This window comes from Macaca nemestrina, chromosome 6 (genome assembly GCF_043159975.1).
Source record: "Macaca nemestrina isolate mMacNem1 chromosome 6, mMacNem.hap1, whole genome shotgun sequence".
Lineage (NCBI taxonomy): Eukaryota > Metazoa > Chordata > Mammalia > Primates > Cercopithecidae > Macaca > Macaca nemestrina.
In genome coordinates this window covers 146,173,238-146,184,515 of record NC_092130.1, presented here as the reverse complement: position 1 = coordinate 146,184,515, position 11,278 = coordinate 146,173,238, and positions in this window count along the sequence as shown.

Sequence of the window (11,278 nt, the reverse complement as noted above, 5' to 3'; positions counted from 1 at the left end):
TTACATTGTGGAAGATTATTTTTTATCTTGTAAAAACATTTTTTTGGTTTAATATATATTTTTAAAACATTTCACTAGTGATTGAATTCTACTTTTGCCATCTGAATTGACTTGAATGTCTTAAAACAGGTAAATACTGTAAAGTGTGTATTCTTGATGTTTGTTGGCTCATGTGGACAGAAATGTACAGGGAGAATTACATTATTTTAACACAGAAGTGCTCCTTTCTGCTTTATTTTGTGAATTTCACATTACTTTTACTTAATGCTTTTGTATTTTGTTAATCCTTCACAATATATGAAAAACTCGGATCTTTTAAAAAGCATCACAGATCATTTTTCCACATGACACTGGATCCGATTTTAAAAATTATTTTTAAATAACTGATTATGGATTATTGTGTTTTTGTCTCAAGAGCAATGATAGGTAGAAACTAATTGAACATTTGTAGTTGTGTTTCAAGAATAGTATCTCTTCAAGATTTTACTTGATTTAATTTGATATTTTACTGGTTTACCAGTAAAATATTGTTCTGTAAAATATTTACTGGTTTACCAGTAAAATATTGTTCTGTAAAATATTTACTGGTTTACCAGTAAAATATTGTTTTACCAGCAAAATATTGTTCTGTAAAATATTTACTGGTTTACCAGTAAAATATTGTTTACTGTTTACCAGTAAAATATTTTTCAGTTTTTTGCTCTGATTGGAATTGTGGAGGTGGAAGCAAATTAGTTTACATGGCATGTCCTCCCTAGGCACAGTGACAGCTGTAAAGTATGACGGAACAAGGTAGCAGATGGTACAGAATTTCTACTATTTAACAAGAGATGTGTTATTCTTCATTGGGTTTTTTCTTCCCTATTTTCAGACGTTTTTGTTCTTTTTTTCCCATGACTCAATGGAGAAAAACTTTGTTAATGAAAGATTTTGTGATAGAGCTGAGGCTTATACCATCTGTTCTATAGCAATGATGAATATTAACACAAAAGAAATATGGAGAAGTGTTATAACTGAGTATTAGAACAGTCGTGTACATTGATCAGTATTAAGTCCATTTTTAGGATGGATTAGTCAGTTCTTTTAATTGGTCTTGAAAGTAATTCTAAACTCACTGGCTTGAAATGTATACTTTCTGTACAATGAAGTTATTGCTTACTGCATATCCTTGAATCTTCAGATTAACGAAATGAACAAATTTTCAATTATAGATCAGCTCTAAAACACTAAAATCCTTAATGGCAAAGTCTTTTCTGATAGCTTCATGGATAGTATTGATGATCAGGTTTCTTCTGTGTTATTGACTTAAAAATAAGCATTTGAAACTTAAATTTTTTTCTTTTCCATTTAGAGATATATTTTTTTCTTTACCTTCATACGTTTCCATTTCTTGCTAATTTCTATCACTAATTCCTCATAATTGTCCCCGCTCCCCTTCTTGATCTCTTCAGGGGGAATACTAGCCAGTTTCGTATCTTCTGATCTCTTATCCTGAGACTTCTGAATGTGCTCTACTTTCTTCTTATCTGAACTAGATGAATTGGCCGTAATTATGAATAGGAATATAAATGAACCAGAGGACATACTAGTCACATGTTATTATACAGTAAAAAATACGAAGTCATCTTGAAAGGCAGTTAATGTACTGCAAATGTCCCTTATGACTTCTTTGCTTTCTCTTGTACCGAACGTGCAGGTATTTAATTTGTTTTCATGAGGGTTGAGTGGAGTTACTTGTCACTTTTATGCAGATTGACAAAAATCAACCGTAGTTTTCAAGGGATCTTTGTGAGTTGTGACTGGAAGCTGACCTAAGTCTTGTGTCTCATCCTTTGTGATGTTGAGAAATCATCTAATTTCTCAGAACTTTTTCTTATCTCTAACACAGTTCTTACCATAATAATATTGTCTCCATTTATCATACAGGATGATTATGAAGGTAAAATGAAATAGTATATATGAAAATGCTTTTTAAACACAAAAGCTTTATACAAAATATTGTTAAATTTAATTAAGGTAAATCTTTTTTAGTTTATATATTTGCAGACTAAAGTATACATGTTGGATTAAATGGGCAATTAAGTTTTATAGGAATTTGCTTCCTAAGTCTACTTCTGAAGAGGAAAACAGAAACATACCATATATTATGCTAAGGGTAAAATATTTTTGGTGAATTGCAGACTTTTAATTTCACTTGTCTGAGGTAAAACAATATTCTGAAATACATGGGCATGCTTCTTACACTGATCTCATTAGAGGTCAGTGAAAAGTACCCATCTTGATTGAAGTTAGCTCAGATGTGGAGATTCATACAATGAGGGTTCCAGGAGGAGTTAGGGGAAATCCCATTTTCTTTCTGTAATTCATTCAATGTTGCCAAAGCTGGGGGTTCCCTACAAAGCCCATTTAGACTTTCCCTGCTTCAAAATAAGAGCAGTATCCTTAGCTCTAGCCAAGCATTTTTCTAATTCCTGCCTTTGATCACAAAGAAGAAAAAGCAGAGCTGTAAATGAATTAGTGGAGGTCAGTCACATCAGAGTTCATCACCTAGTGATTGCTGGTGAAGTAATATTGGAATTTTGGTTCCATGCGAAGACTTATAATGGGTTTCATCAGAAGATTTCATTTTTTCTAAATCCTCCCGTACAAAATTTTCTGATTGGAAACTCCTCTGTATTTGTATAAGATTGTCTCTAAAATTGTGGTTTAACTCATACAGGAAGTAAAACTCTTATGGCAAGACATAGTTTCATTTTAGAGGACCCCCAAAATCCCATGAAAACTCTGGTGATGATTCTAGCCTAACCTTCAACATCAAATAATGAAGAGAACTTTTAAACTCTTTTATGAATTCCTAAACATTACTATTTATGTGGCAGAAGTTCCGTTTCCTATAATCTGCAATGCTGAAGTATCTCTATTCAATTCCCTTCCTTATCTGTTAAGTTTAATGTCTGTATACTAAAATTATAGGCTGTTGGGATTGGAGAGGAAAAATAGAGGTGATTTTCAGATTTCTTGTTCCATGGAAAAGGAAGCCGAGCTCAGAGAGATATGAGCTCCTCAGCCACAGCTGGTTAGGGGCAGCTGCCATTAGAACAGGGCAGATGCCTGGACTCCCAACTCAGTAGACCTTCTGTTACACCCCAAAATGTGTTATATGGGAAGAGAAAGATTACTTTTAAGAAAAAGCAAGATAATTTTGAAGAAGAACGAGAGGAAGAGGCATGAACTTGTCCTAACACTATCAAATAATATTTTAAAGGTATACCAGTTAAAGCAGTGCGTGGCTGGTGCCAGTAGAGGTCAGTCAAGGGATCTCTGATGAGAATAAAGAGCCCAGAAACAGGTCCATGTTTACATGGGAACTTGATTTTTGACAGATACAGCAAGTTCTATGGGGAAAACAATATGTACTACCTTATACCCTTCCCCAAAAACAAAGGGATTAAAGACCTAAATATGAAAACAAAACTTCTAAATGAGAATCTATAAGGTTATTTTCATGGTTTTGCAAATGGGAAGGATTTCTTTAAAGCAAGACACAAAAGCATACACAGGAAAAAATGACGCATAAAATCATGGCTTCTATAGAACAATAGACACTGTAAAAGAACAAGCTACGGACAGGAAGGAAATGTTTGCAATGCTTATAACTGTCAAAGGATTAGTATCTGGAATACTTTAAAAAAACAAAATAACCTCATACAAAAGTCATTGAGAAAATGACAGCCATGCATTAGAACAGCAATTCTCAAAACTTTTGGTCTCAAGATCCCTTTACATTCTTCAAAAGTGAGAACCCCAAAGAGATTTCGTGTATGTAGGTTAAATCTATTGATATTTTCTGTTAGAATTTTAAAATTATTTATTAAGAAAAACATTAAGAAGAATGATTAGTTTTCAAAACAAAAACTTAATGAGAAGAGTGGCGTTGTTTTACATTTTTACAAATCTCTTTAACATTTAGCTTAATAAAAGATAGCTGGCCTCTCCTACCTGCTTCTGCAGTCTATTGCTGTGTGTTTTGGTTGAAGTATGTGAAGGAGAAAATCAGCCTCACATAGATAGGTAATTGTTTAAAAAAAGGGACCTTGCAGACCCACTGAATGGGTCTTAGGGGACCCCTAGGGTCCTTGGACCACACTTAAAATTGCTGTATTGGAAAAATGGATGAACTATATGAACAGAAAAAGCCTGAATAGTTAAAAAAAAAATGTGGAAAGATTATAACTGTCCTGATAGTGAAATGTCACCTAATTTTTTCATGCTTTCAGATTAGCAAAAGGTAAAGTCACAAGATCTAGTGTTGGTAAGAATGGAGAAATAGGAACACGTTCACTTCTTTTGGAGTAAAAACAGGTTCAATTTGATGATGTCTAAGAAAGTGAGGTTTGCATACTCTGTGACCCAACAATTCTAGGTGTACACTTAGGAGTCTCACTTCCCAAAGTCTGGGCCACAGAGCAGCAGCGTGTTCTTCACCTGGGAAGCTTGCAACTCTCAGGTCCTGACCTGGACTTGCTGCACCAGACTCTGTGGTTAAGATTTCTTAGGTGACTCATGCTCATGAAACCTTGAGAAGCAATCTTCTAGAGAACCATGCACACGTGTACAAGGAAATGTACAAGAAGGCTCACAGCTGAATTGTTTGTTTCCAGGAAAAGTTGGAAATAACCTAAATGCTCATGAGCAAGAAAATGGGTAAGTAAATTGTGGCCTATTTATAGATGGTAAATAAATGAGCAGTTAAAATGAATGAACTTGATCTGTAATGTGGGTGGCCCTTGAAAAAATAGTGAATGAAAATAAGCTGTCACAGAAGATGAAATGCATGCCATTTATACAGTTTTTTAAGAAACTGTGTTGATTGTTATTTATAGAGAGAAAGTATAGAAACATAATGAGAAAGCAGTTGCCTTGAACTCAGAGGAGAGTAGAACTGCTTGTGGCTGCAAAAGGGGTCTCTTCTGTTTCTTTCTTTTTTTTTTTTCCAAAAATCCGAAGGAAGATGTAAGCATTTGTTAAATTCTGGATGGTAGGTCCCTGGGGATTTGTTACTCTGGTTCTAACAAAATACTTCAAGTATCAAGAAAAGTACAGATCAGTGTCTCACTTTGCTAGCAGAATATACACTTGCATGAAGGGGAAGATGAAAGGATTTAAGTTCTACTTTTTTTTTCTGGCATACTCCTTAAGCACACTGGCAGAGGCTATGGTCTCTCAATATTCATCCTCCTTTTTAGAACTCTGATTTTCAGATAAGTGCAAGGCCACCCAGAATATAAGGATTACTTTCCCAGCCTCACTTGCAGTCAATCAGATCTGGCCAGTGATCTGAGCAACTTTGAGACATGTCCTTAAAGATAGGGGCATGTCTTTATTCCTTCTGCCAGCCAAAATGAAGAGGTAATGGCTGGAGCTCTGGTCCCTATCCGGGATCATGAAACCACAGAGGGCACAGCAACAAAAGCATAGGAGCTTCTACCCTTGAAACCTCAGAGGGACCCTAGGAGCCCTGGATTGTCTACCTCTGCACTGGAAAGAAGAAAGCTTCTATGTTTCTGAAGCCACTGCCGTTTTGATCTGTCACAGATAATAAATCCTAACTGATTCATGTTTCCACATGAATGTTAGCTAAGTGAGAGGTCTAGTTTAAACAGGGGCAAGGGCATGTGGTCATTTAACTCTCAGATCTTGCATTGATTTCCAGTCCTGTGTTAACATGAATTTAAGCCAGTGATTTAAACTCATTGAACAATTTTTTTAAAAAATCTGTAAAATAGAGGTGAGACCAATCTGGCACAATTGTGAAGATTAGAGTCTTAAATGTGTGCACGGTGCTTGGCATGTAGTAGGCATTCAATAACTGTTAGCTTTTGTTTACTTCCAAAGTCTCACAGTATTCTTGCTTCATTTAACTGTTCACTTTGTTTTCTGAAAGAATCTCAACAACGGAGTAATCCAGAGAGGTATCAGTGATTAAACTGATCCTGTACTGTGTTTTTTTTTTTTTTTTTTTGAGACACAGTCTCACTCTGTTGCCCAGGCTGGAGTGCAGTGGCATGATCTCGGCTCACTGCAGCCTCCACCTCCCAGGTTCAAGTGATACTCCTGCCTCAATCTCCCGAGTAGCTGGGAGTACAGGCATGCCACTATGCCCAGCTAATTTTTGTAGACGGTTCCACCATGTTGGCCAGGCTGGTCTTGAACTCCTGGCCTCAAGTGATCCACCCACCTTGGCCTCCCAAAGTGCTGGGATTACAGGCCTGAGCCACCATGCCTGGCCCTGTACTGTAGTTTTTAAAAGATACTGTTACATATATGAAATTCTTTCTGCCTCAAATGGAAGAAAAATTTTAAAGGCTAAAGCTAGAAGCTGTCTTGAAGATCAGTGATCCTTAATTACATTAGAAGGCTCGGTACATTTTTACAGATAATTACTTTGCTGTTAAAACTAGTTAGGGGGCCCCACATCAGTGATGTCCTTTTGGATACCATGTGCCTTCTGAAAATAGAAAAGGGTCGAATTATTCTTCGCACTGCAAATCATTTGAATGTTACTTAGAGAAAATTTCTAACCATTTCTGAAATTAAAAAGGTCATAGAAACAGCATTTAGAAAAAGTGGTAGTTTATAGCTCTCTTCGCTTATTTTCAAATTAAATAAGAACTCATACTTTTGTGAGTCCAAAGGTTACAGTTGTCTCAGCATATTGTGAAGCTGAATTCCCAACAGCTCCATCCAACAATGGAATCGGTATCAGGATGTGGTGAGCTCCCTGTACCAGCGAATGTACAGTCAGAGACTGGCCAGTCCTCTGTTAAAACACTGTAGAAGATGTGACAGCAGCTGTTGTGGCCAGTAGATTGTCTACCTGTAGTTGCAGAGAAGCCCAAGAGTTTGATGATGAGGCAGCAGATTTGAAATCTTTCCTTTTTTTTTTTTTTTGGAGACAAGACCTCACTCTGTCACCCAGGCTGGAGTGCAATGGTGCAATCTTGGCTCACTGCATCCTCTGCCCGGGTTCCAGCGATTCTCAAGCCTCAGCCTCCTGAGTATCTGGGATTAGAGGTGCATGCCATCATGCCTGGCTAGTTGTTTTTTTTTTTTTTTTTTTGTATTTTTTGGTAGAGACGGAGTTTCACCATGTTGGCTAGGCTGGTCTCAAACTCCTCATGTCAAGTGATCTGCCTCAGACTCCCAAAGTGCTAGGATTACCGGTGTGAACCACCACGACCGACCCCTTTCTACTTTTCTGACATAGGCTTTTATTGCTATAAAACCTCTCTCTTAACACTGCTTTTGATGTATCCTATAGATTTTGGTATTTTGCATTTCCATTTTCATTTGTTTAAATTTTTAAAAAGGTTATTTAAGGGCATGTTGCTTAATTTCCATGTGTTTGTATAGTTTCCCAAATTCCTCTTGTTACTAATTTATAGTTTTATTCTGTTATGGTCTGAGAAGACATTTGATATTGTTTCAATTTTTTAATTATTTTTATTTATTTATTTATTTATATACTTTTTTTGTGTCCTAACATACTAGGGAACCTTAAAAAGTTTGTGGAAAAAAATGGAATTAAAAGATTTTTTAAAATGTAAACTATATTTCTCAAAATAAGCTCATTCCTGGTCAGGCGCGGTGGCTCACGCCTATAATCCCAACACTTTGGGAGGCCGAGGCAGGCGGGTCACTGAGGCCAGGAGTACGAGAACAGCCTGGCCAACATGGCAAAACCCCATCTCTTCTAAAAACATGGAAATTAGCTGGTTGTGGTTCTGTGCACCTGTGGTCCCAGCTACTTGGGAGGCTGAGGCAGGAGAACCACTTGAACCTGGGAGGCAGAGATTGAGTGAGCTGAGATCACACCACTGCACGCCAGCCTGGGTGACAGAGTGAGCCAAAAAAACAAAAAAAGTCTCCATCCTGTTCAAGACACTTTTGTAAGTGACAATACCAGCCATTTAGTTCAGCCCTGAAGAACTGAGGAACCTGGGAATTTAACCATGTCAATGCAGTCTTGTTTCAATATTAACTGAAGAAAAATGGATGTCTTTTAGATTTTTTTTTTTTTTTTTTTGAGACGGAGTCTCACTCTGTCACCCAGGCTGGAGTGCAGTGGCACGATCTTGGCTCACTGCAAGCTCCGCCTTCTGGGTTCACGCCATTCTCCTGCCTCAGCCTCCTGAGTAGCTGGGAATACAGGCATCCACCACCACGCCCAATTAATTTTTTGTATTTTTAGTAGAGACGGGGTTTCCCCATGTTGGCCAGGATGGTCTCAATCTCCTGACCTCATGATCTGCTTGTCTCGGCCTCCCAAAGTGCTGGGATTACAGGTGTGAGCCACTGTGCCCGGCTAGATTTTTTTTAAGATAAACAAAAAAAAAAAAAAAAAAAGGAGCCAAATCAGTACTGTAAGGTGTATGCCTAATAATTTTCCACAGAAACTCACAAAATTCCTCTTATTAGATGGAGAAATCATCAGAAGCATTGTTGTGGTGGAGAAGCAGTCTCTGGTGATGCTATCCTGGGCATTTTTTGACTGAAGCTTTGGCTAACAGATGTTATTATTCTTTGGCCTTCCAGAAAGTCAACAAGCAAAATTCCTTTACCATCCAAAAAAAAAACTGTTGCCGTGACCTTTGCTCTTGACCAGTTCACTCTCGCTTTGACTGGACCACTTTCACCTCTTGGTAGCCACTGCTTTGACTGTGCTTTATCTTCAGGATGGTACTGGTAAAGCCATGTTCCATCTTTTGTTATAATTTTTTGAAGCTATGCTTTAGGATCTTGATGCTACTTAAAAAACTTATATTGAAAGCATCGCTCTTGTTTGTGCCTGATGACAGTGCAATGGTTTTGGTGCCCATCTGGTGAAAGTTTGCTCAACTTTAATTTTTCAGTCAGAATTGGTTGAAGTCTGAAACAATTGAGATGTCTATGACGTTGGCTATCGTTTCTTCTGTTAATTGTTGGTCCTCTTCAAATAGGGCACAAACAACATGTATTTTTTTCCTTGCACATTAATGTGTATGGTCTGCTGCTGCAGGCTTCATCTTCAAACCATGTTGTCCCTTCTTAAAATGAATTACCCATTTATAAACTGCTCATTTTGTTGGGGCATTGTCCCCATACATTTTTTTGTAAAACATGATTTTATCATCATCCACCCGAGCTTTACTATAAATTTGATGTTTGTTCTTCCTTCAATTTTAGCTGAATTTATATAGCTCTGATAGACTCTTTTTTCAAACCGATGTCTTATCCTTCTTAGTGCCTCAAGCTAGATCCTGTTCTGATATGTTATAGTAAGTTAGTACAAGTTTTAGTCCAAAAAATTTTGACATCCATGTGTAGTTTCTTCACAATATACATTTCTTCATGAATTTTGAATACCCCTTGTGTGGTCTCTTCTGGAAAATGTTCTATTTGTTGATGAGAAAAATGTATATTCTGCAGTTGTTGGGTGAAATGTTCTGTAAATGTTTGTTAGGTTGTTAGATTCATTTGGCGTATAGTAAAGGTTTGTGTGTGTGGTTTTTTTGTTTGTTTGTTTTTTGTTTTGTTTTCTTTTTTGAGACAGGGTCTTACTCTATCACCGAGGCTGAAGTGCAGTGGTGCAATCATAGCTCATTGCAGCCTCAACTTCTCAGGACCAAGTGATCCTCCCACTTCAGCCTCCTGAGTAGCTGGGAACACAGGCATGCACCACCATGCTTGGCTAATCTTACTTTTTGTAGATATAGGGCTTCCCTATATCCTGTGTTGCCCAGGTTGGTCTTGAATTCCTGGGCTCAAGCGATTTGCCCTTCTTGGCCTCCCAAACTGTTGTGATTACAGGTGTGAGCCACCATGCCCAGCCTCTAGTGCAGATTAAGTCCATTTTTGTTGCTAATTTTCTGTCTTGATGATCTTTCAAGTGCTGAAAGTGAGGTGTTGACTTCTCCAACTATTATTATATTAGAGTCTATCTTTCTTCTTAGCACTAAGAATATTTGTTATATATATTTGGGTGATTTGGTGTTGGTGCATATATATTTACAATGTTATATCCTCTTGCTGAATTGATCCTTTTATCATTATATAATGATATATGATCATTGATCATTGTATATATTATTATATAATGACAAATAATATAACCTTCTGTGTTTCTTTTTCTTTTTATTTTTTTACTTAAATTCTCTCTATATATTTTTTCTTTCTTGAAACAGGGTCTCAGTCTGTTGCCCAGACTAGAGTGGAGTGGCATGATCATGGCTCACTGCAGCCTTGACCTCCTGGGCCCAAGCAATCTTCCCACCTCAGCCTACTGAGTAGATGGGGCCACAGGCATGTGACTCTTTGCTCAGCTAATTTTCTTATTTTTTGTCGAGACGGGATTTCCCTGTGTTGCCCAGGCTGGTCTCCAACTCCTGAGCTCAAGCAGTCCTCCTGCCTTGGCCTTCTAAATTATTGGGATTATAAGCATGAGCCACTGCGTCCAGCCTTATATTTTCTAATAGAAGTATAGCTCCTCCTGTGTGTTTCTGGTTTCCATTTGTGTGGAATATTTGTTCCGTCCCTTCAGTCTATGTGTGTCCTTACAGGTGAAATGAGCTTCTTGTAGGCAGCATATAGTTAGGTCTTGTTTGTTTGGTTTCATTTGGTTTGGTTTGGTTTGATTTTTTTTTTTTTTTTTTTTTTTTTTTTTTTTTTGAGACAGAGTCTTGCTCTCTCGCCCAGGCTGGAGTGCAGTAGTGCAATCTAGGTTCACTGCAACCTCTGTCTCCCAGGTTTGAGTGATTCTCATGCCTCAGCCTCCCGAGTAGCTGGGATTACAGATGTGTACCCCCACATATGGATAATTTTTGGATTTTCAGTACAGACAGTGTTTCACCATGTTGGCCAGGCTGGCCTCGAACTCCTGACCTCAAATGATCCATCTGCCTCAGCCTCTGAAAGTGCTGGGATTACAGGTGTGAGCCACTGCATCTGGCTGGATATTTTTTTTTAGTTCATTCAGCCATTCTGTGTCTTTTAATTGGGGAATTTAAGCCATTTACATTCAAGGTTGTTATCTACAGGTGAGGACTTACTCCTGACATTTTGTTGTTTTCTGATTGTTTGGTGTATTCTTTGTTCTCTACTTCCTCTTTTATTGTTCACCTTTGCAATTGGTGGATTTCTGTAATGAATATGTTTGAGTCCTCTTTCTTCTTCATTTTCTTTCTCATCTGCTCGCTCAGTGAGCTTTATACTTTCATGTGTTTTCATGATAGTAGAAAAT